This window comes from Ictidomys tridecemlineatus, chromosome 1 (genome assembly GCF_052094955.1).
Source record: "Ictidomys tridecemlineatus isolate mIctTri1 chromosome 1, mIctTri1.hap1, whole genome shotgun sequence".
NCBI classification, from domain to species: domain Eukaryota; kingdom Metazoa; phylum Chordata; class Mammalia; order Rodentia; family Sciuridae; genus Ictidomys; species Ictidomys tridecemlineatus.
Genome location: NC_135477.1, coordinates 209,936,668 through 209,963,964, shown reverse-complemented (window position 1 = coordinate 209,963,964; position 27,297 = coordinate 209,936,668). Strand labels below are relative to the sequence as shown.

General features: G+C 36.6%; 1 long non-coding RNA gene across 2 annotated transcripts in view; it reads right to left on the bottom strand.

Annotated features, from left to right (window-relative positions):
• The window catches only part of LOC120885601 (uncharacterized), a 220,967-nt gene that overhangs the window by 127,648 nt on the left and 66,022 nt on the right, over positions 1 to 27,297 (bottom strand). For both annotated transcript variants that reach the window (XR_013423263.1, XR_013423262.1), the window contains exon 3: positions 9,513 to 9,549. This is a non-coding gene — a long non-coding RNA (uncharacterized LOC120885601). The remainder of the gene's footprint in view (positions 1 to 9,512; positions 9,550 to 27,297) is intronic.

Genomic DNA, 27,297 nt, shown 5'->3' with positions numbered 1-27,297 from the left:
ATGTCTCACTAAATAAGTAAATGTCAGTTTAATGAGCTTTAAGAGTAAAGGAAAACAGTATCTTGGAGATATACTGTCAGGATATGGCAAACCAGGCTATATGCATGGACCAACCACACCCAACTGGCTGCTGATTTTTATACACTGTTTTACTGGAAAACAGTCACCCTCATTTGCTTAGGCTGCTTTCACTAAAATGTTTACTATAGGGTTCTTTACAGAAAATTTTGCCATACCCACTTATAGAATATGCTTTATTAACAACTACAAAATATTAGTTGCTTAACACAAAATTTGGGGTTTTTCTTGTTTGTTTGTTTGTGTGTATGCATAAACTGCCTGTATGTCATCAGGGGCATGTAGACTAACAATCACTCAGGGATGGAGGTTGATGGACTCTCACCATCTTGTAGGGTTAAATGTGCTAATGAATGCACAAAATTCAAATAAGATCAGTAAAGGTCAATGATGCTGATAAATGATTTTAAAAGGAACATCTTCAATAAACAAGTAACAAAAAAACAAATAACACAATCAACAAATGGGCCAAGGGCCTGAACAGACACTTCTCAGAAGAGGATATACAATCAGTCAACAAATACATGAAAAAAATGCTCACCATCTCTGGCAATAAGAGAAATGCAAATTAAAACTACTCTAAGATACCATCTCACTTCAGTAAGAATGGCAGCCATTGAAGTCAAACAACAACAAGTGCTGGCGAGGATGCGAGGGAAAAAGGTACACTCATACACTGCTGGTGTGACTGCAAATTGGTGCAGCCAATTTGCAAAGCAGTATGGAGATTCCTTGAAAGCTGGGAATGGAACCACCATTTGACCCAGCTATTCCCCTTCTCAGACTATACCCAAAAGACCTAAAAACAGCATACTACAGGGATACAGCCACATCAATGTTTATAGCAGCACATTCACAATAGCTAGACTGTGAAATCAACCTAGATGCCCTTCAATGGATGAATGGATTTTAAAAAGTGGCATATATACACAATGGAATATTACTCAGCACTAAAAAATAACAAAGTCATGGCATTTGCAGGGAAATGGATGGCATTCGAGCAAGCTAAGTGAAGTTAGCCAATCCCTAAAAAATAAATGCCGAATGTCTTCCCTGATATAAGGGAGGTGAATCAAAATGGGGTAGGGAGGAAGAGCATAAGAAGAAGATTACCTCTAGATAGGGAAGAGAGGTGGGAAGGAAAGGGAAGGAGAAGGGGAGTTGCATGGAAGATGGGAAGGAGACCCTCAAAGTTATACAGAATACAAGTATGACAAAGTGAGGAAAAAGAAAAAAAAGAAGTGTGTCACATTAGATTGGGTAGAGAGAAGTGATGGGAGGGGAGGGGAGAGGAAGGGGGAAAGGAAGGATAGTAGAATGAAATACACATTATTGTTACTGTGTGTATATACGTGACTGCATGACCAATGTGATTCTGCAACCTGTACACTCAGAAAAATGAGAAATTATACCTAATCTTATTCAAATATATGATATGTCAAGATCATTGTACTGTCATGTGTAACTAATTAAAACAAATAAAAAAATTTTAAAAAAACTTAATATATAGAAATGGGATATTAATTCTGTTTTCTGATGTCTGCTTTAAAGAAAATTTTTCTGAAATGATGCATTTGTGATAACTGCTACTTTAATAATAAAAATATAACAAGTTTTTATAATAAAAAAGATGCTTTCTCCAGAAGGAATTTCTAATTTTAATTTTTTTTTAATTTAAATTTAAATAAAAAATTTAAAAAAACTTTTCTTACACCATAAATAAAAATAAATTCCAAATGAAGAGAAAATTGTGTAAAAATTTAAATCATAAAAAAGTGGAATCGGATAGCTATCAAATATCTGAAAAGAGAATAACTTTATAATCTTAGAACCAGCAGCAAACATCTGAAACAAGACAAAGTCAAGAGGTTTACTAGTAAATACTAAATGCCAATAAGGAATAAAAATAAATAAATACAGTAAAAGAAGCTATAGGCTAAAAGAAATTATTAGTAACATCTTTAAAATAAAAAGAATTTACAATTATTGAGAGACAAAGATTTCTCAATGAAGAAAAGACAATTCATGATAAGGAAAAACAATCTAGAAAGATGGTCCATCTCATTACTAATAAGATTCGATTTAAAAACAAACTAATAAGCCAAGAGTGGTGATTCACACCTGTAATCTGAGGTACTTGGGAGGTTGAAGCAAGAGGATTATAAATTCAAGATCTGCCTGGGCAACTCAGCAAGACCCTATCTCAAAATACAAATAAATAAAAAATAAAAAGGGCTCTGGATACACGGCATCAGTAGAATGCCCCTAGGTTACATCCCCAGTATGGGGGGAAGAGAAAGGAAGGAAGGACAGACTAGATTCTGCTTTACTCGAAGAAAGTATCAGAACAAACATTATATAATATCTGGTTCTGGAAAGGATAGAATAATTGTTGCACTTTCTTCTACAGCTGTTATGAGTGTAATCAGTGCAGCTTTTTAGGAAAGCAATTTGGCACTATGTATTAAAAAGCATAAAAATAAAGCTACTATTTGACTCATTAATTTTACTTCTGGGAGCTGTCCTAAGGAAATCATCCAAAGTGTGGGGGGAAAAAATATTTACCAAGATGTTCATCATAGCATTGTTTGTAATTATAAAAACAAAACAAAAAAAATAAAACTATCCAAATGTCCAATAAGGGAATAGTTAGATAATTACAATGCATCATTTGAGGGAGTTAATGTGGCCATTAAAATTACAGTTGAAAAGAAGTTAAATAGAAAATGTTTAAGTTGTAAGAAATGTTCAAAATGGCATATATACTCACATTGCAGCTAATCAGAGTTGTCGTTTAAATGGTAAAATCACGATGTTTTAAAATCTTCCCAACCTCTGTGAGAAAAATGAATGGGTAGGACAGTTGTCCACTTTACATGTCCAAAAGATCAGTTCCTCTTTTAGTGTAGATGTGGCAGAGGACTTCAGTTACACGATATTGTGTCACTCTGGGGTTATTTTAAAGAAAAAATCTTCCCATCTACTAAAGTTGAAATTCTCCTCTTCATAGCTAAACAAGCCATTACCTCACTTCTATGTATGTGCCTGTCTGCTCTTCTGTCAAACTTGGATCCTCACCTGGACACAGCAATGAGGTGGAAAAACAGTTGACTAAGATAAGAAAGGAACTGGAGGGTGTCTCAGCACTATGATGAGTGTGGATGCCTGCTCCCAGACTCTCTTAGGTGTTAACAATGTAACTGAGACGGGTCACCCATGTTGTGAGTTATGCATGGCACTACAGACTAAGGCAGGGCTGGCAGTCTTTGGCCTTCCCTGAGTAAGAGCATACTCTGTCTGGCAGACTAGAGGAATCCAGCACATACTAGATGCTCCCAGAAATTAAATCGAATGAACTGCTGTGTGGCTACATGATGAGTTAGGGTAACCCAGAGATTCAACATCCAGGTGAAACCCTGAATTTATCTTCTTTTGTTTTAGAATAATAAGAGAATTTTGGAAAGAAATAGACTACTCCAATGCTGGGTATACTTGCAGCTCAGTATGGAAGGGGAAACCACCCTTCTGCCCTCCCCATGAGCTGAAAGAAAAAGTCCTAGGGATTTCAAGAAATGTGGATTGCACTATCAGCAATGCTCAGTCTGAACATAAAGGAGACTTGAATTCTGTGTAGCAAGCTGGCATAGAAGAAGAGGTTTCCTGAACTTCCCTGTGAATTCAGTGAGAACATGGAAGGGGAGTCATATTAGAAAGAGATTCATGGTTTAAGCTTTCTGCCTCAGAGATCAGAACCCACTGCATTGCTTTCAAGTTCTTAATACCCAATGGTCATTTTTTCTTTTACTTGGTCAGTGCACGCACGTCTGCCGTGAGAGGCTGAGGGATCAGGAGTGAGATTGTGGCAGGAAACTTTTGGGAACTCTAGGCAGCAGGAGACAAGACTGCTGGTGTGTAGGTTTGCAAAGCAGAAGAAGGTAGATCCCGCATCCTGTATCCTTTTAAAATTGGTGGCCTGAGCTGGATGCAGTGGCACAGATCTGTAATCCCAGCAATTCAGAAGGCTGAGGAGGAGGAACGCAAGTTTGAAGACAACCTCAGGAACTTAGCAAGGCCCTAAGCAACTTAGTGAAGTCCTGTCTCAAGATCAAAAATAAAAAGGGCTGGGAATGTAACTCAGTAGTTAATTGCTTCTGGGTTCATTCTCTGATAGATGTTGGAAGGAAAGAAGGAAGGAAGGAAGGAAGGAAGGAAGGAAGGAAGGAAGGAAGGAAGGAAGGAAGGAAGGAAGGAAGGAAGGAAGGAAGGAAGGAAGGAAGGAAAGAAAAGAAGGAAGAAATTAATTAATTGGTAATCTGATTTTTGTTACAAAGTAGATAGGCTGGGTGTGGATACAGGACAAGGCTGAATATAGGAGTGCTATTATGATAGGGTCTGGTAGAAAGCATGCTCCCTGCAACAACCCAAGCCATCCCACCGACCATGGACTGCCACCTCTCCAACAACCAAGGTATTTGGAGGATTCACACTGCAATTTGGGCTCCAGACACACACACACAGCAGACAGACTGAGACTTTTAGGACATGGGGTACAGTGCAGTAAAGACAAGTCCACAGGCTCCACAGGTAAAAGGGTTGGCTGGCAGTTACACACACATCCCCACGTACAAATATCAGAGCTATGGAGTGTGGATGTATTGGGGCAAAATTCACCATATAAACTCCAAGTTGGAAATGAGAAGGAACAAACTGAAATTTAACTCTGTCCCACAAACCTCCCCATAGCTGAGAGATTCTAAAATGTAAGCCCTGGAAAAAGTGTCTACATTTTAATGCTGTCAGCAAGGAGAAGTTGTTTGTTTCTGCATTCACTTTTTCCCCCTATAAATTGGTTCCATTATCCCTTATTAGTTTTTTTTCATATTTCTATCAAATTAATACATTTCTTCAATTAATTGGATTTTTCTCCATATCTCTATTATTACTTCTCATTTTTATTTCCTTCCCTTCTTTCTTCTTTCTTTCTCTCCTATTTATTCTCTTTTTCCTTTCTTTATATCTTAGTATTATATGTGCCACTATTAATGTCTAATTTTTCAGCCCATTCTATATTATTACTTACCCTCGTTTTCCTTTGGTGAGTGGAGTTGTAGAGGTCACATTTAATGAGGTTTTCAAATATTATATGTTGATATATAGTTTGCTCTTAAATTAGGCTCTTGTGGGTGGCTATTCTTTCCTCTAAAAGCAGTTCTGGTGACTGAACCAAGCATTTAAATCATATTGAATAGATGTGTCAACATTAAGATATGTCCCCAGCCCAGCTACAGTGTAAGGACATAACTGCTCACCAAAAAAATTCTCACATAACAGTGGGGAAAAATCTGTCCCAACAGATATGCAAACCTCAACACAGAATCATAGGGAAAATCAGGAAACAAGTCAACAAGATGGCTGCCAAAATTCATGACCTCAATAACTGAATTTATAGCTATCAAAGTGGACAAAATGCCAGACCAAGAACTCAAAAAATTGATGTGTTAAAATGATCAATGAATTTTAAGAGAATAGCAATAAACAATGAATGAATGAAAATAATACAGAATATGAATGAGAAATTTAAAAAAGAGAGATTCTGAAAGAGCACCAAAGAGAACTCATGGAGATGAAAAGCTCAATAAATCAAACAAACAAACAACAACAAAAAAAAAACTCAGAAGAAAATCTCATCAATAGACTAGATCAGGCAGAAAACAGAATTTCAGGGCTTAAGGACAAGGTGGATTAACTAGAACAGTAATAAAGGAATAAAATAAGAAACTATGAACAGTGTATACAAGAACTCTGGGACAACATTAAGATACCTAACTTAAGACTCATAGACCTTGAGGAAGTAATAGAGATAGAGGAAAATAGCATAGATAATCTATCCATTGAAATAGTAGCAGAAAATTTCCTATCCTTGGGAATGAGGTGAATATTCAGACACTAAAAGCATTTAAAATCCCAAATAGAGCCAGGTGCCGTGGCGCACACCTTTAGTCCCAGCTGCTAGGGAGGCTGAGGCAGGAGGATCACAATTTCAAATCCAGCCTCAGCAAAAGTAAGCAGCTAAGCAACTCAGTGAATAAATAAAATACCAAAATAAATAAATAAAATAAAATAAATAGGATTAGGGATGTGGCTCAATGGTTGAGTGCCCCTGGGTTCAATCCCTGGTAACCCCTCCAAAAAATAAATAAATATAAAATCCCAAATAGATTAGACCAGAAAACAACCTATATGCTACATACTTCAGTTAAAATGCCAAAAGTTCGAAATAAAGAATTTTAAAACCTACAAGAAATACCAAACCACTTATAGTGGCAAAACTACCAGAACAACAGATTTCTCAGCATAAACTCTGAAGGCCAGGAGGGCATGGAACTATGTATGTCAAGCCCTGAAAGAAATAAGTGATAACACAGATTACTATATTCAGCCAAGCTATTCTTCATAATTGAATAAGAAATAAAAATTATCTAAGATAAACATAAAAGAATTAATGATTATAAGTCAACACTGCAGAAGTCATTTAAAGGAATCCTAAGAAAACAAGAGGTCAAGGAAAAGTATAAATCTAATTAGAAGGGTAGATAAAAACATGAGATTTATGAATTTTTCAAACATAGAAATAAAACAAAATGACAGGAGGTAATATATACCTTTCTATAATATCACTGACGTAAATGATCATAAGTCTCCAATCAAAAGACATACACTGACATTGGATTAAAAAACAAGATTCAACTGTACATTATCTGTAAGACACACTCCTCACCAACAAAGCTATTTATAGACTGAAATTGAAATGATATTTCTGGAACCAGAAAGCAAGTAGTAGTGATTTCTCATATCTGATGATGCCAACTTCAAGTCAAAATTAATCAGAAGAAGAGACAAAAAAAAAAGTCAATCACATATTGGCAAAAGGAATAACATAACAAATATGTTTTGTTTGGGATTTGGTTTTGGTTTTGTATCAGGGATTAAACCTAGGAATGCTTAACCACTTAGCCACATCCCCATCTCTTATTATTTTTTATTTTGAGACAGGGCCTCACTAAGTTGCTGAGACTAGCTTTGACCTTGTGAACCTCCTGCCTTAGCCTCCTGACAAAAATGGTTTTAAATATTTATGCCCCAATATGCCCCAGTACAATAATAGTGGGTGATTGCCATATACTACTCTCACTAATAAACAGGTTGTCCAAACAAAAAGTCAACAAGATACCACAGAGTTAAACTCTATTTTAGAGAAAATGGACTTAATGGATATCTACAGAATATTTCATCCAATAACAGTTGAATACTTCCTCCTTTTTTCAGCTGCTCATGGAACATTCTCCAAAATAGATCATATATTAGACCACAAAGAAAGTCATAGAAAAATACACCCCCAACAAAAAAAGGAAAAAAAAAATTCCTTGAATCTTATCAGACCATAATGAAATGAAATTAGAAATCAACAGCAAGTAAAAGTAAATAAACTATGTAAACACGTGGATATTGAACAATACATTTTTGAATGACGAATGTGTCGTCAAAGAAATCATGAGAGAAATTAAAAATTCTTAGAATCTCATGAGAATAGATACACAACATTTCATAATTTCCGGGATACTAAAGGTGATTGTACAAGTGAAGTTTATAACTATGAGTGCCTACTTTTAAAAAATCATAAAGATCTTAAATGACCTAACAATGCATCTCAAGATCTTAGAAATAACAAAACAAACCAATCCCAAAACATTAGAAAGGAAAAAATATGAAGATTAGAAGTGAAATTGATGAAGCAGAAAATAAAAGAACAATGCAAAGGATCAATAAAATATACAGTTGGCCCTTAGCCAAACTAACCAAGAAAAGAAGACCCAATTTAATAAAATTAGAGGGGGGAAAAATGGGGAATATTATGGTAGCCACCAATGAAATCCAGAGAATCATCAGGGACTATTTTGAAAACTCATATTCCAATAAATTGGAAAATCTACAATAAATCAATGATTTTTTTGACACATACAACCTAGTAAAATTGAACTATCAGGATATAGAAAACCTAAATAGACAAATAACAAGAAATGACATCGGAACAGTAATAGAAACCCTCCTGACAAAGAAACCCCAGGAAAAGATGGATTGTCAGCTGAATTTTACAAGTCTTAAAGAAGAACACCAATGTTTCTTAAATTATTCCATGAAATAGAAATGGAAGAAACACTTACAAACTGATTCTACAAAGCCAATATCACCCTGATGACAAACCATGACCTTGAAATGCATGATTGGATTATTTATTTGAGATCCTTCTGATTTTTTTCAAATGTAGCTGCTCATGGAACCATCTCCAAAATAGGTCATGTACTTACCCATAATGGAAGTCTTAGCAAATATAAAAAAAAATTGAAATAGTTTCTTGGAATGCCTTAGAATCTAGTGTGCTGTGTTTCTTTTCCTAGAATAGTTGAACCAAGAACAAAACTCACATGATCATCTCAATAGATGCAGAAAAAAAAAGGCTTTGACAAAATTTGACACTACTTCATGATAATTCTAAAGAAACTAGCAATAGCAGGAACTTACCTCAACATCATAAAGACTACTAATGGCAAACCTGAAATCAACATATTGAATGAGGGAAATCAGGGGGGAAGAAGTACATCTACTCACAAATTCTATTTAATATACTACTTGAAATTTTAGTCAGAACAATAATTAAGCAATAAAGAGTAACAAAGGGACATGAATAGGAAATGAAAAGGTCAAATTATCCCTATTTACAGATTATATAATCCTATGCTTAGAAGATCCTAGGGGTTTCACCAGAACACTTCTATATCTGACAAACAAATTAGGTGAAGTAGCAGGATACAAAAATCAATAGTTTTCTATACAGCAATAATGAACCCCCTGAGAAAGAAACCAGGAAAACAATTCCATTCAAAGTAGCTTCAATAAAGTGAAAATAAAATAAAATACCTAGGAATAAGTCTAACCAAGGTGGCGAAAGATTTCCTCAAGGAAAATTATAGAAATCTTGGGGAATAAAAGAAGATACTAAAGAAGAAGAAGAAAAAAAGAAAAAGGAAGAGGAAGAGGAGGATGAGGAGGAGGAACAACTAAAAAATGGAAAGATCTCCTATGTTCATGAACAGACAGAATATGTTAAAATGCTAATCCAGACAAAAACATCTATAGATTGAATGCAGTCCCCATCAAAACACCAATGATGTTCATCATTGAACTAGAAAAAACAATTCTAAAATTCATATGGAAGAATCAAGAATAAAACAATCAGTACTGAGCAAAAAGAGCAATGGTGGAGGTATCACAATGCCCAATTTTAAAGTATATTACAGAGCCATAGTAACAAAATCATGGTACTTTTAAAAATACAGACCAGATTTGGGAATATAGCTCAGTGCTAGAGTACTTACCTAGCATGCAGAGGGCCCCGAGTTCAATCTCAAGTACCTGAAAAAAAAATATATATATATATCAATGTGATAGAAAATATAGAAACAAACCCACCCATGCAGATATAGTCACCATTATTGACAAAAGATGCCAATAACATGTTGGGGATGACAACCTCTTTAACAAATGGTGCTGGAAAAATTATATATGTAGAAGAATGCAACTAAATCTCTATCTCTCACCCAGCACACAAGTCAACTCAAAATGAATGAAAGATCTAGATATAAAATCAGAAATTTTGCATCTGCTAGAAGAAAACACAGAGGAAACACCTTAGCATAAAGGCACAGGTAACAGCTTCCTGAATAGGACTCCTACAGCTCAGGAAATAATACCAAAAATCAATAAATTGATACATACCAAGCTTCAAATTTAAAAGTTTCTGCACCACAAAAGAAACAATTGAGTGTGAAAAGAGTCTACAGAATGGGAGATCTTTGTCAGCTACTCTTCTGACAGTATATTAATATATAAGATACAAAGAACTAATAAACTCAACAAACAAACACATAAAACCAAGTAACCCATTCAAAGTGGGCAGATAAACTGAATGGATGCTTCTCAAAAGCAATACAAATGGAGAGACCCAAGATGACGGGCTAGAGGAAGGATGCGTTCTTGTTGCTCCATGACCTGGAATTCAAGCAGTGGGAGAACTCTTTCTCTGTGTGTTTTTATTAAAGGACTCCCAACAGCTTCCACACAGGACTTCTGATAGCTGCTGACGTGCAGGATCCCACCTGGCTGTAGCTCTCATGGGGACCTCCATCTATCAACATGGAGCTCCCCGGGTCACCTCCACCTTGGGACACTGAAACAGCTATCATTGTTTCCTCCACATGGTAGCTTGCAACTGGGGACACCAAACTGGGTCTGGAGACAGCTGCTCACCACAGCACTACACACCACCAAGCTGCATCTCTGAGCCCACCACCCAATGCCATCACCCGGCCCACCCTGATGCCCCATTTCTGAAAGCAGATGCCTCCATCTTGGGACTCCTTTGTCACCATCTTGCATTTTGCATGTTACCACCATCACCATCTTTAGTTGGAGTAACTCCCAGCTTGGGACACCAGCTGGAGCCTAGAAGAAATATCAAGGTACATATAGTCCCCCAACTCCCTCTTCTCCCCCACAACCACTAACCCAGTGCAGTGCTTGCAGCTATGGGACCAGTCTTTAGCTCCCAAAGCCTGGTGCTGATCTGTCCCATACAAAACAGCTCTCCACAACAGGTGCACAGGCCCCAGAGCACAGCCCACAAGACCTCCAGAGAGAGAGGTTCCTGATTGGGAAATATAAAGGGAGGGGGTGAGTGAGATACAATTTAGACACTAAATTAGAGACCAGGAACTGTGAGGTCTACAGGCAATATAAAGAGGTAAGGCCAGGCACCAACATCACACAAGCAGGCCCCAAAGGAGATCCTTGGGGTGCTGTCTTCCAACCGGGAATGGCAAGTGCTATACCCCACCTCTAGGAGTTTTGCCTCTAAGACCAACTCTCCTCCCACCCTAATTACCTTCACCATCCTGAGGGTGGAGATAGCAGCAAACTACAGATAACCTCACCTACTTGATAAGAAGGGAAGCAGGAAAGATACAGAAACAATCCTTTAATTTTCCATCAAGATTTTTTTCTTTACTTTTTGTTTGTTTGTTTGTGTTCTTTTATTTTCTCTCTCTTGCTTTTCCTGGCCTCACATTCTCAACATTTGTGAAACCAAGTACTTTTCATACATTAGGCTACTGAGGACTGGGATATCTGAATAGTATACTATAATTGTCTTGTATATTCTTTATTATTTTTACATTTTTTCTTTTTCTTGATTTTTATGTTTGTTTGTTTCTTGTACACTCTCTCTGTCTTCCCACTTATCTCCCCAAAATCTCTCTTTTTTCCTGCTACTAGCCAACTTCTTTTGATTCCTCTTTCTCACTTCCTAAGATCTAATAACTCTGTATACTCACCTCCTATCTCCTTAACATCTCATCCTACACCACCACCTCCATTGTCCCTTTGTCCATCATTAGAAACTGTTGGCCCTTTTGCAAACCTATCATTTATATTGTAGATAATAATTGAACTCACCATTTTTGCCTATTGTGACAAAACTGTAAATGTCTTCATAGGAGCTATTTGGTTTAAGGCTGTATATGGTTTGTATTGGGGTCTGTTAATAATGATCTCCCTCTTAAAGGAGAAGTATTGTAGGGATGCTATAAGTCCATAGGGTAAAAACTGTTAAAACCCCAGATCCACACTTCTAGGGGAGAAGACACATGAACAACATGAAAAAACTAGGGAAGAAAGTGTTCTAAACAAACCAAGGTACATTATTAGAATCCATGGCCAGCATAGCAAAAGAAATTACAGATAAGGAGTTCAGGATGTACATAATTAAAATGTTCTGTGAATTAAAGGATGATATAAGAGAGCAAATACAGGCAGCAAAAAATCATTTCAATAAAGAGCTACATAAGCAAATATAGGAAGCAAAAGATTACTACAATAAGGAGACAGAGATTCTGGGAAAGGATACAAACAAAACAAATGCTTGAAATGAAGGAAACAATAAACCAAATTAAAAACTCAATAGAAAACATCACCAGCAGATTAGATCACTTAGAAGACAGAACCTCAGACAATGAATCCAGAAACTTTGGGTAGGGCAAAGGGGAAGGAGAGAAAGAGAGGGAGCATGAGGGTAGGAAAAATGGTGGAATGTGATGGACATCATTATCCTAGCTACATGTATGACTCTACTTTGTGTACAACCAGAGAAATAAAAACTTGTGTTCCATTTGTGTACAATAAATTGAAATCCATTCTTCTGTCATGTATAACAATTAGAAGAAATATATTAATTAATTTAAAAAAGAAAAAATACAAATGGCCACAATTACATGTAAAAAAGGTTTTGCAGCTATAGTTATGAGGAAAATGCAAATTGAAACTACATTGAGAATCCATCTCACTCCAGTCCAAATGGCAATCATCAAGAATACAAATAACAATAAATGCTGAAGAGGATTTTGGAGAAAAGGAATTCTCATACACTGTTGGTGGGTATGTTAATTGGTATCTGCTATGGAATTCAGTATGGAGATTCCTCAAAAAGCTAAAATTATGATCCAGCTATACCACTCCTCAGTGTTTATCCGAAGGATTTAAATTTAGCATACTTTAGAGATACTTGCATACTCACATTTATTGAAACACAATTCACAACAGTCAAATTATAGGATATAAAGAGGTAAGGCCAGGCACCAACATCCCACAATGTCTGTTTTAAGTGCTAAACATGCATTATCTCATTAAATACTTGAAAAACCAGCCTCTACCTCAGAGCAAAGCCTGTCCAAGGAAGGGACATGACCTTTGTCCTTGGAAAGACCCACAGAGCACTCCTAGGCACATTCCCACCCTGCTAAATTGTTTATCTACAAATAAAAGGAGAGATCTTCTGTGCCAGGTGTCCCTGACTCAGTCAGGCTAGGTGGGGATCCATAGCAACCCCCTAGCAACCACTAATCAGCATGAGACAGGGAAATACCTGGGATGCCAGATGACCCTCCCAGTAGTTTATGGTGTTGGGAAACCATGTAGTTCAGCAGGAACACCCCTCTTGACTTAAACCAATGAGTTCAAATGAATACCCCTCTTGTAGTAACCAATCACCCCTCCCCAAATTATTCCCACCAGTGAATGTGCTAATCATGTTTTAGAGTTGTTTTATGATTTTCCCGCGGTGTGTGATGATTTGTTAAGAGATGCTATGATGTATGTGGGGGTCCCTGCCTTCCCCAAAGAGTGTATAAAACTGCTGCAAATCCTGGGCTCAGGGCCTTTCAGCGTCACCAGTTGCGTGTGCGCAGAGGACTGAGCTAGCTCACAATAAACACCTCTTTGCTATTTACATTGATCTTGGTCTCTGGTGGTCTTTGGGGGTCCCAAATTCAAGCATAACATACTCACAACAGCCCCACAAGGTATGTACTATTATCATTCTTACTTTATAAATGGGAAAACTGAGATATAAAGAGGTCAGGTGACTCCGTCACCCAAGGTAAGTGATAAGGTCAGAATAAACCTAGCAATATGGCCCTATAGCCTGTTTTTAACCAGTTTCATAAATGCCTCTGATAGTCTTGCTCCTACTACTAGGGTTATCTGAGTCCTAATTGGCCAATGAAAAAAAAACCATGAATTTTACCTGCTTCCTCTCACTGTAAAAGGTATCTATTGTAGACAGAGTTGTGTTACCTGAAATTCATATGTTGAAGTACAAATTCCCAGTACTGCAGAATGTGACCTTACTTGGAGGTTGGCTCTTTACATATATAAAGTTAAAATGATGTTACTAGAGTGATTCCCTAATCCAATATGACTGTTGACCCTATAAAAGGGAAATTTGAAGATAGACACATACCCAGGCCAAATAGCCATGTAAAGATAAAGGTAAATATAGAAGTGATATTTCTGTGAGCTAAGGAGCTTCACAGGTGGCCACCAGAAGTTAAGTGAGAGTCATGGAACATATTTCCTCACAGACCTAAGAAGGAATCAAGCCTGCCCACACATTGATCTTGGACTTCGAGTTTGCAGTCGAGAGAGCTGTAGCATGTAGGTATTAGGTAAAGGACAGAGATCTGGGTGGGAGGTTTAGGGCAGTAGTTTTAAAACTGTATTTCACAAGATCTTAAAGTTCTGCATGCTTACCTGAGAAGCTTCCATGCAGTCAAAATGCAGAGAGCAAGGTCCTTTCTACACTCATCCCAATCTTAAATGACAGCCAGCCACTCTACTTTTCTCTATTGCACAATTTGTATTGAAGCTAATATTTTGTTTGAAGAAAGATTTCTATTATATTCTTTTATTATTATTTTGTTTTTAATTGTAGTTGGACGCAATACCTTTGTTTTATTTTTATGTGGTGCTGAGGATGGGACCCAGCAGCCCACACGTTCTAGGTGGATGCTCTACTGCTGAGCCACAAACCCCAGCCCCTCTATTATATATATATAATATGTATATATTTTTTTCTTTAAGCAGGAGAAAAGTTTATTTTGGTTTATAGTTTCAGAGATTTAGAGCAATGGTTGACCAATTCTATCACTCTGGGCCTAATCCTCTATTATATTCTTAAAGATCAAAAATGCTGATTTAAAAGCAGAACTTGTTTCATTTCTTCACTTGATACAATTTTATTGATCTATTACTATGTGCAGGGCAACATTTCATCCCTTTTAGCCAACCTTATTACGATCAAGTACCCTCTCTTTTAAATACTGGGACAGCAAAATTTGAAATTATTAAATAATAGTTGATTGCTGACCCCATTTTTATTCATCAAAACATATAATATCTAATGAAAAATTGCTTTGTAGGCAAAAATCATCACACTATGTGTCCTTAATAAGTCAAATATTTTCCTCCTTTTTGAAATGTTGAAAATAGATAGTGATTTCCATATTTTAATTTTCAGGGTGTCTATTACCTAGTTCAGAATAACGGAGTGAGGGGTTTTAGTTAATAAAAAAAATGCCAAGATTCTCCTTTAAGGAAAGAGCAAAGAGTGAAATGGTGTGAATTGGCTTACCTCCATTCATTTCAAAGCAACCAACAGGATATTTGAGCTTGCATTTTTTGAGGAAGGCTGGAGTTTGATGGTTTAGGGTTGCATGTGGCCCTGAAGGAGGAGATGTGCAAGTACAACTTGTATTATCAGAGTGTAAGTTTGAGTACTTACCATTCTGGAATACAACTGTCACTGCAGCGGCTTTCACGTCTGCCCAACAGTGACTTGAACTGCAGACACTTAGTATTAGAAGCTGATGGATCTCTCTGTCGTAGTATATTTACTTAGTGTATATGTGTGTGAGATATTGCACTGGGTAGAGAAGGCCAAGCCCAACTGCTGAATAAGAGCACTGCATGGGCGGGAGCGACCATTGCACAGGAGGAAGCCTGGCTAGCCAGCAGTACTTCTGCCTTACCCACTTAGTCCACCCTCAGCCTGTCAGGGATCCTCTTCACTCACTGAACTAAGAGATGTTTCCTTTGAGATTTCTCTTTTAATTATAAATTGACATTTAAGAGAAAGAAGACATTTTATACTACCACAGTTGTCATTAAAGCTCAATTCTTTACAATGTAGCATGCATGTTATCATACAAGAAACACCCACTGTATTTCCACTCTCAACAACAATACAATAGGCCTGATACAGAGATTCCAAAAGAGAACAAACTCAAGGAGAGCCTGGTTTTAAACAAAAGTTCCAACATTCACACAAATCTCAGCAAACAACCATAGAAGACATTGCAAAGCTATAAACATTGCCATAATGATGCTATTGTCCAAGGATGACTGAGAAATACTTTTGGAATTGCCTTAAGCATCTGCAACAGTTTTAAAAAAATATCTTCAAAGGTGGTAAATCTCTTTGAGCAAGTTGTTTAACTTCTTTGTACCTAAGATTCCTCATAGCAAAATGGTGATGATAATAGGGTCTACCTCACTGGGTTTTTGTGAGAAGATCTATAAATTATGCTTAGCACAATGCTTGGCACATAGCAGATGTTCGGTAAATGTTCTTAGTATTATTCATGATATAATTAGAATTGTCATGATTCTTGGAAGATTTGGGGTTTTTTTTTTTTGGATTACGGAAAGGGTTTTTTAAATGTCTTAAATCAGAAGTGATACAACTCAATATCAAAGCTGTATGTCAACAGCAAGAGGAGACTACAGAGCAAGAAAGACATTGTATTTTTGGATTCTATCAGCTGGAAATTTTCTTATATAAGTAGTTTCCAACATGTGCTAAATAATGGCAACATTCTTAAAATAAGCACTATCTTCCTGCTTTGAAAAGAAAAGAAAGAAAGAAAAAGCAGGCTCCTGCAACGGAAGCTTCGTGAAAATGTGTGGTTTCCCCATCAGCCACTGTTTTCAGAGTCATGCCCAGTTCAGTCTCATGGGAGTTGACAAACACAGAGATGGCATGTGCACATTGAAATAATACAAACAAGCACCTGTGCACTCACGCTTTGTAACTCTAATTTTATCTCCTCCATGTGTTGTTTGTCACTCTCTCTGAGCCTTTGAGAAGTAAAAGGGGATTTTCTTAGAAGGTCCATGTGTCTGTGCTATTCATATTGGTGTCATTACTCTTTTTAAACCAGAAATCTAAATTGCCAGTGTGACATAGAACATGGATAGGTGCATTTCAATCCTTCAATTTTAGTTTAATTCTAGAAGAATTTATGGAGTGTTTGTAATATGTGGGGCCTTGACCTTGAGAACTTGAAAACTTCATCTAGGAGCTCCCTAGGTAATGGGCAGACACAATTTTAAACTCACATGAAAACAAATCATGATAACAGGCAGTTTATGGTTAAGACCAAAAATGTCAGAAACAGGTAAGTATTCTGGAGTATCAGTGAAAAATGCACTGAAAATTGCTTCTGAAGATGTTATTGGGAAAACTAGGATTTGATGAGTTATAAACTCAATTTTCTGTTATCTATTGATTCAACATCTGTTTGTGATTGATAATGACTTGCAAAGGAATTCTTGATGCAAACATGGAAAAACACCATCCCTAAATTGAAGGAAATTTAGAACCTAGCTACACAGTTAAATGAGCAACAACAAAGAATAACTACACTGAGGGCTAAAATTTGCTATGAGGTAGTAGGATGTTAGAATATAAAGATCCAAAAAGATACATATCAAACTATTGACTTGAGAAGATTCTCTCTTTACACTGCAAACCACAAAATATTTATTTTTCAAATGGGCATACATTCATATATCAATTTGGTCACTTTCATAAGACAATATAGGAAATACTTTTTTTAAAATTCTGACTAAAGATTCAGGGAAATTCCGTAGGGAGACAGTCTTTGAGTTTTGTCCCATGGATGGCAAGAGTTTTAAAAAACCACATCAGCCAGCACTTACTGAGTGTGTTTTATGCTAATCTTTATGAAAAATTATTTATGAATATATAAGCCTCAAAACAACTCCATCAAGCAGTTTTTGTCATTATTTCTGGAGATCAAAAATCTGAGATGTAAGGAGTTTACACACTGTCAGAGCTAAAGTTTAAATTCAGGTTATGTAGCTCCAGAATCTATGCACATAATTCCAATGTTAAAGAACTTCACATGGAAATGGAGGGCAACAGTCTCCAGCTGCAGAGAACAGAATTAACTGAAGAAAGTGGAATACCAAGATATGTGTGAGGCATACTGAGTATTATTGTGTAGGAATCATTTTCCACACTGAGAACTTTTCTTTATATGGTGTTATGGTTTGAATGTAAGATGACCCCCAAAAGTTCATTTGTGAGATAATACAAGAAGGTTTAGAGGAGAGATGATTGTATTATGAGAGCCTTAACCCAACCAGTGAATTAATCTCCTGATGGGGATTAACTGAAGGTGGGTAGGGTGTAACTAGGTCATTGGGGGTGTGCCTTTAGGGTATATATTTTGTATCTGGCAAGTGGAGTCTCTCTCTGCTTTCTTACCATCATGTGAGCTACTTCCCTTCACCATACTCTTGCACCATATTGTTCTGCCTCACCTCAAGCTCCCAGGAATGAAGCCAGCTGTCTATGGACTGAGACCTCTGAAACTATGAGCCCCCAAATAAACTTTTCCTCCTCACCAATTGTTCAGGTCAGATCTTTTAGTCACAGAAAAAAAAAACCTGATTAAAACATATGGAGTATATTTACTCCAGAAAAAGCTATGAATATTTTAAGGCTCTTGATAAATTAAAATTGTTTTTAACCGTCACCCTGCTTCTAATATTTTACAGTTCTAAAAATGTCCTACACACTACTGCCAAAAAAAATATTCCTACCGCAGTTACTCTCCCAGTTAAATACACCAATTAATCCCAATCATTTCCGAACTCTTTAGTATGTGGATCATATTACTGTATTATATAAGCCAAATTGATATGGTAAGTTCCCAACACCACTTCCACTACAAATAAGAAATTTTAATACCTTTTAAGTTACATCAGTTGAGGGTTGTCTTTATTTTCTTGTTGAAGAATAGAAGACCAATATCAGAACTCTTTTATAAAAAAATAAGCAAGCAGTAACCAATTGAGTTTTTCTATGATGTGTGCAAAATTGTGTTTTCAAACAAAAACTGATTATTTGTAGTGCCAAAGTAGAGGCAAGATCAAAATTACAGATGCATCATTCTAAAATTGCACTCATCATGAGAAAAAGAGTTTCAAAGTCATTTCCAAAAATCTTGTACAACTACCTTCAAAGTTGATGGCAGTTTTAATTTTCAGTGACAAGTTTCCTTAAGTTCCTATATTAAATGATATTGCTGGCCAGTTTATAGCCCAGCAATCAAAAAGTTTGCAATGTGCACAAGCAATTCTTTTATAAGATATTTGGTGAAACAAATTATGGATGAACCTAACATAAATTGGCATTTGACTGATGTACAGTACATTTGTAAGCAACAAGTAATTGATTAATTTTTTTAAATTTTATCATCAGATATTTTGTCATTGAGAAAACATTTGTCTGCTTGGATTTTCCCCATTACCAGCTCTTTGAGAGGAGTTATATGGCATAAGTTGACAAAGATGCACTTAGTCTAGCCGTGATTGAACACCAACTGACTGGCAGCAAGGGATGCTTTTGCTTCATGAATAAAAGCTGTGACACCTGAATGTAAGTTCACACACTTACTTACTGGAGAGCACTAGTGGTCAGCAATATGTTGATAGAATCTAATGAAAACTCTTAAATTACTCAAGTCATGACTCAAAACATGAAGTGGGCAGAAGTTTAAGTTTCTTTTTTTCAAGAAGGGTCCTGAAGACTTCTAGACCGTGAAAGATAGATTGCTCATAATAATGTTTTTTGATGAAAATACTTGTGCTTGACACTAATGTGGAATAGTATATATCAGAGACATGAAGTGTCTTTACAGATTAAACCCATTTTCACAGGGTTTTTTATTTGTTCCTCCATTTTCACAGTTTTTAATGCTGTTCATAAAATATCAGAATTACTGGCTCAAATGGCTCGGTCTCTGAGTTTGATTCTTTCCAGCATTCTATGATTTTCTTTCCCCAGAAAAGAAAAAAAATCTGAGTGTATCATTGAGTATATTTTTCAGAAATGATATCTGAATTCTACTATAGAACATGGAAAAAATAAAGAAACTGGTACTACCAGAGAGTGAATTTGGAATCCCTTTACTGCCGTTTTCCATGTTGAGCCATTCAACATTCAGAGATCCTACTTTTGAGTGTGATGTTCTTACTGGCACAACATATAATGGAAAAGTCAAAGTAGTTTTCAGTGAGAAATTGTTCTGTAATTCCTCATTTAAATATCAAGAACTATCTTTTTGCCATTTCTAAGGCTAAGCTCAGATGTTGATTGACCATACATACAGATTTATTTATTTTTTTCTTTTTTATTTGATTTTTTAAAAAATGCAGAATGCATTACAATTCTTATTACATATATACAGCTCAATTTTTCATATCTCTGTTTGTATATAAAGTATGTTGACACCAATTTGTGTCTTCATACATATACTTTGGATAATGCTATCTATCACATTCCACCATCATTGCTAACCCCCTGCTCCCTCCCATTCCCTCCCACCCCTCTGCTCTATCTAGAATACATTCCTCCCATGCTCCCCCTCCCTACTCCAATATGAGTCAGCCTCCTTATATCAGAGAAAACATTTGGCATTTGTTTTTGGGGATTGGCTAACATCACTTAGCATTATCTTCTCCAGCACCAACTATTTACCTGCAAATGCCATGATTTTGTTCTCTTTTATTACTGAGTAAAATTTCACTGTGTATATATGCCCCATTTTTTTTTATTCCATTCATCCACTGAAGAGCATCTAGGTTGGCTATTGTGAATTGTGCTGCTATAAACATTGACGTGGCTGTGTCCCTGTAGTATGCTATTTTTAAGTCCTTTGGGTATAGACAAGGAGAGGGATAGCTGGGTCAAATGGTGGTTTCATTCCCAGATTTACAAGGAATCTCCATACTGCTTTCCATATTGGCTGCACCACTTTACAGACCCACCAGCAAAGTATGAGTATACCTTTTCCCCCACATCCTTGCCAACATTTATTGCTGTTTGTCTTCATAATAGCTGCCATTCTGACTGGAGTGAGATGATATCTTAGAATAGTTTTGATTTGCATTCTCTATTTGCTAGAGATGATGAATATTTTTTTATATATTTGTTGATTGGCTGTTTATCCTCTTCTGAGAAGTGTCTGTTCAGATCCATGGCCCATTTGTTGATTGGGTTATTTGGTTCTTTTTTTTTCTTTTTTTGGGGTGCTTAGCCTTTTGAGTTCTTTATATACCCTAGAGATTAGTGCTCTATCTGATGGGTGAGGGGTAAAAATTTGCTCCCAGGATATAGGCTCTCTGTTCATCTCACAGATTGTTTTCTTTTGCTGAGAAGAAACTTTTTAGTTTTATTCCATCCCATTTATTGATTCTTGGTTTTAATTCTTGTGCTATAGGATAATTTCTTAATAAGTAGAAAGGAAAAAGAAAAGATAAACCATCTGGTTGTGGATTTTGTCCTAAAGTTCAAGCAATCTGATGTTGACATAAAGCTATTTTTGTCCTCATTAATTTTAAAATGTCTTATTTTTAAAACAAAATGATGATTTGTAAAATTTGTTTAACATCAGTAATCTATTCCTTAAGTAGTTTTCAGATGAGAAACTTTTAAAAACTGTGCCTTATAGAATCCTTCCTTACTAAGGGGTATTTCTGTGCTTCAAATTATACAATACCTATACTTCCCGTTCAGAACTTTAAAATTGCTTTGTAAGTAAGCTTGCTCAGCATTACCCAGACTCAAGTGGGAACTCTGCCTTTCCTTGAGTGAATGCTGCCAAACAATGGTAATAACACTAGAACATTAAAATCAATAATCCTGAAACATTGGGGATTTTCTTCACTTAAAAACCATGTCTTTTCTGGTTATTATATCCTTTCCCTTAGAAACTAGAGTCTGCTAGCAATCTTTTATCTACAAAAAAATAAAATAAAATAAAGGGAGAGGGTGCAGTGAGAAAGAGCAAAGTGCCCAATCACCTTGGCAAGGAAGGCCTGTTCTGAGGAATAAGAAGTGTGTGCTGATCTATGGTCACTACCATAGCAGATGCTCCATCTGAGGACAAACAGACTCTAAACCTCCATCTTTAGCTTCCCAAAGCCCAATGTTAGTCTTTGGTGATAGCAAGTCTAAGAGACTATATTAGTAACTCTAAGAAATAAGACTTTGTTATATGCCAAAACAAGATTAAAAAGTCTATATCCTGACTCACTGGGTATATTGTGGGGTGTGTAAGGAAGTTTCTAAAAGATGCAAAATAACTAATGCACACATTTTCCTTCTGAACCTTCCCACTTATTTCCCAAGTGAGTTAAATTACTGGGTAGAAGAATGTTACAGCTGTAAGGGACTTGAAAGATAATCTTCATCCTGCAGACGAGAACACTCAGGCCAAAACAGGGTATGTTTCTAACTTATAGTCAGACTAGAGCTTCTTTCTGGACTCAAGGAAAGACACAAGAAGACCACTTGTGTTAGTCAGCTCTTTCACTGGCATAACTGAACAGTCTTTCCAGAACAATTTTAGGGGAGGAAAAGTTTATTTAGGGGAGCAGAGTTTCAGAATTCTCAATCCATAGGAGACCGACTCCATTTCTTTGAGTTTCAGGTGAGGCAGAACATCATGGTGGAAGAGTGTGACCAAGGGAAGCAGCTCAGATGATGATTGGGCAACAAAGAGACTCCACTCCAGATTCCAAATTATATTCCCCAAAGCCATGTCCCTAAAGACCCACTTCCTCCACCCTCACTCTACCTGTCTACAGTTACTACTCAGTTAATCCCATCAGAGGATCAATTCATTGATTGGGTTACAGTTCTCATAACCCAATCATTTCTCCTCTAAACCTTCTTGCATCATCTCATAGCTTTTGGGGGACACCTCACATCAAAACCATAACACCACTACCTTGACTTCAGTCTTTGCTTCTTTATTAGTTTCCTTATGAAGCTGAGGCATCTCCCTCCCCACCCACCCCCACTCCCAAAACCTTATAATGAACTTCATTAGGGAATTGCCTTACATTAGAGAGACGCAGAACACATTAGCAAGGAGTTCATCCGTCTCTCTCCAGAGAGCTTAAAAAAAGAGAAGGCACTCTCAAGGGAATATTTTAAGTGCAGTCTTTATTGGAGGCAAAGGCATAGAGTAGCCATCTTATACAGTCCTTTCATATCCCAAGATCCTTCTATTTTACTCTTTCTTGGAGAAAAATAAGGCACTGAGAAGATTCCTTGCAAGTCAACATCAAAATGAGAATTACATCTTAGATAAGATGCAGAACTAATCTCTGATTTAATCCTACTAAGCCATGTGCTAAGTTTTTTTCAAGTTGATCTGGGTCCAATGCAGACAGAGGTTAAACAAATTAGAGTGCACATTGATGGTGGGAGAGGGTTTCCAGAGTTATTTGAAGATTTTGTCTACCTCGCCAGCTCAGGCTTGCAGCAAGTAAGTAAACTTAGATTAACCCTAGATTAATCCAAAGACAAAAGAACCTCCAGCCAAGAGAGTGAGATAGGGCGGTGGGGAGGGGAAAGAAAAATATGCTATGTCCTAATCACTAGGAAAGAGCAGGCTGTCCAAGCCAAGTCTGCTCAGATCTATAATGAGATCAATTGCATCTGGAGCTCTTTGGGCTCTGGCAGCAGGACAGGGACAGCAGGGCAGCACTGAGCAACGATTACCTCATTGAAGAGCCCAGCCAAAGCTACCAACCTCCCTCTCTGGCCCCTCCTCATCTCTGCAGCCACCACTGGATTGCTAATGGACCAGTGAGCCATAGCTAGTCTGCAAAATAAATATCTCTATATATTGCACCCAAAGTCTCTTTTCCAATCAGGCATCGAAGTACCTGCTCAAATTCCCCTTAAACTGTAATAGAAATTAGCTAGATGCTTAAAAAAGGTTGATTTTTTTTTCCCTAATGACTCTACTTCTATTGATCATATTTAGAGGAAACTTTAAGCCATCTCTTTTATTCCCCTTTAACATGGAATGATCCAATAAAGTGGGAATATGGCTTTTAACCAACCCTTCCATGACCTCAGAGACTTACATTATGGCTTAAGTCTAGGTTACTAAACTCCTCCCCCAAAGAAAAATTAGGGTGTCTATTTTTGCCCCTCACTATTTAGTTTTTTTCTTCTACAAGTAGCATAGGAAAACAGAATAGATGTCTTATGAGCTATTTTAATTAAAATTAATGTAAAAGTCATAGAGTGCACAGATAAGGTCTGAGACAGATAGGGACTAGTCAAACAGAGAATCCCTATTAGAAAATATAATAATAATATTGGGGGAATAAAGGCTTATGCTGACTTATTAAAAAAACAAAAATGACATAGAAGGCCTCTTGGACTTCAGATACCTCTTACAAAATATTTTGATGGATTAAGTGCAAAAGAGTGAATCAAACATATGGATTAAATTTTCATTAAAATACAGATGGTTTCCTTTTGTTTTTGTTATTATTAAGTAAAATGTTTGGCAAAGTGGATTTGGTTTTGGCCAATCCCAGGACATTTGACAAATGGTTTTGAGATACTCAGTGAACTAAACATAAAGCCAGGTTTACCCATCCCTCAAGTTTGGAAAAATGAAATTTGGCTCATCAAGGTCTGATTTAGTGTCAAATATATTTGTGGAGAAGTAAGTTTTTGAAACACCAAAATTGCCTACGTGCCTTGAGAGTGCAGTTGAAATATTCAGTGGTTATTGAGTAACTCAGCCTTCCCAGCTCCATGAAAGGCAGCAACCTGTTGACCTGAGAAAAGGTGAGCAGTGCTTCTCCCCAACTAAGGTATTAAGAACTGAACCAGTGCCAGTGTATTCTATGTTTGCAACTATGCTATCCAGCCCAGAAAATTAATACAAGGCAGCAAATGAATAGGCAAGGTTTGTTTGAGAGAAAGGCGATCAACAGTTGGATTCAACAAGGAGCTTTTATTATTTGCATTGACCAGAAGAATTTTAAAAAAGAAAGAACACTAAGTATATTGATGAAAAGTGAGGTCATAATGTTTGGAAATTTTTTCTAGGCATCAAGAACTTCATTTCACTTATTTGAGAAAGAAAACATCCCAAAGGAATACATGGACATTTTTGGCATTCTAATGCTAGTACATTTGAATATCTTTCAATCAATTCATGAGTAATTGGAATTAAAAAAAAAAGAGTCTCTCTATCAGCAACCCATCTGAACATGACTCTACACGAAATTTCAAGTTTAGCAGTCTTTTGTTCTTGCACATGGCCATTATGAAACTCCATTCTACCCATAGTAAAATATCATCTTTCTGCCAGAGTTCCAGGGAATGGGGTGATCTGAAGAGTCAACTTGCCTGGGTAACTCATGTTAAATCAAAACACCAGCATCTAACCACAAGAGGTTTTTATTTAAACCACTTCAAGTAGAAATATTTTTAAATTTATGATATAATCCTCTGTATTCTTAAATAAAGGGCTAGTTGGATTGTAAAAATACTCTAAAGATGGTTGAAGTGAAGAGGATTATTTGCCTCTAAATTACATGATCTCAGCTTGCAATACTTTTTCAACATTTGTATTTTCTCTGTATAATAGATTAGTCAGAAAAGCAGAATTACTCCAGGTATTTAAAGCAGCAAGGAATTTCATATAGAGGTTTATTTAGCAACTTACACAATCACTGCAAAGGCTGGGTGGTATGAAGTTTCAAGTACTACAAGCACAGGATACTTTAGGAAATGCAGGTTTCATTAGAGGCTACTACCCATGACCTAGGCTGAATATGACTATTCCATCTGACTCCTAGACACCCACTTCCATGTACTCATATCTTTAATCAACCTCTTTGCCTTAATTCCATTTATTATCCATCTCGTTCATTTTCCTCCATTTCCACTGTCTGTTTTAGTTCAGGGTCTTATCACTGTTTGCCTGCCCCACTGCAGTAATCTAGTCCACAGCCTTCGTTCACCACACTGCCCTCCTATCTCATCAGACCTATAATCTCAGGTCATATCAATCCCCTACACTGCTCTCAGAAAAATCTACATAAAACACAAACCTAGTCATATAACAATCCATTTGATATCTTTTCAAAAAGAAAACCCTAATTTCAAAACAAAGTTGAAATGCCTCTTCTTAGCACACAAAGCCCTCCACAATCTAGACTAAGTTTCCCTCTCTGACCTGAGCTGCATGGGATATACCTCTGTGCATAAAAATTCATGACACTTATTGAAATTCTCAAGACAGGTTTTTGGTTTTTTTAAATTTTTTTAACCTTCTAAATCCATGGCAATATTAAGAATAATATAATGGTCTTCTTCAAAGTAAGGGATTAGGATTAGTAGATTGGTGGTCTAAGGAACAAAGGAACTATCTACAGAGAGTAAAAGAGGAAAACCATAACAGGTAAGAAGGAAAATGTAAAATCTGCAGTTGATGATGCATGTCTTATGCAATACTGAATATATAGGTCAGAACTTAAGCTAAATGGGAAGAAAGGATCCACTGGGGAGGGGAGCTTCACACTATGTTGAGCAGAAAAGGGTCTTCCCTATGTAGGAGCCAGAAGCCAGGAAACAAAATCTTTACTGGAAAAGGAACAAAGTTTGGGAACAGGCATTACTGACTATGAGGAACTTCACTATACACATGCTTTTACATTCTCCAAATGTTTTCTACTGGGATATGATTGTTGCAATTATTATGATGATTATCTAACATTTACATAAAAATTTATATAGTTTTCCAAATGCTGCCACAAATACCTCATTTGAGGATTAAATTCCAGGCCCTCCAAATCAAAGCACAGTTTCAGAGTTCCCAAGATACTTTCTTGGATAAGTGAAATGGTTATTATATGCCATGTTTTATGGAGACTTTGAACTTCACTAATTCTTGGCAAAAATAATATGTTTAGTAATTTTGTTACTTAAAATTAACATGGTATCATAGAAGAGTCTCAAAAATACTTAAATGAATGAATAAATATAAATCTTTGTGGTGGTAACTCTGATAGTCTCTTTAAGAAAATCAGCTAGAGGCATATGGAGGATTGAAGAGAGTAGGGAGTATTAGAAGACACAAAGGCAGAGCTTGACTATTATCTTGCCTATTTTTGTTCTCTTTCAGTATTAGCATATGGTTTGGATGAGATATCCCAAAACTTTCTGTGTTAATACAGAAATATTCAGAGGTTATATGATTAGATTTTGAGAACTATAACCTAATCAGTCCACCTAGTTTGAATGGACTATCTGGGTGGTACCTGTAAGCAGATGGAGTGTAGCTGGAGGAGGTGGGTCACTGGAGGCATAACTTGGAAGGGGTCATCTTCCCTATGGCCCCTTGCCCTCTTTAAAGCCTTTTGGAGATAACATCTCACCACCATGTGCCTCAAATGCCAGAGGTAGGACTATAGCAAATGTTTGCCCTGCTGGGTTTGGGTCTTACTATGGTCCCAACCTTTCTTTCTATGTCTCTATTCTTCCCTTTTGAAATGATAATTTTACTTTGTACCATTATATATTGGATGTATGTAACTTGCTTTTGATTTTTCAAGGGCTCATATGGAAGTGTTTGCCTT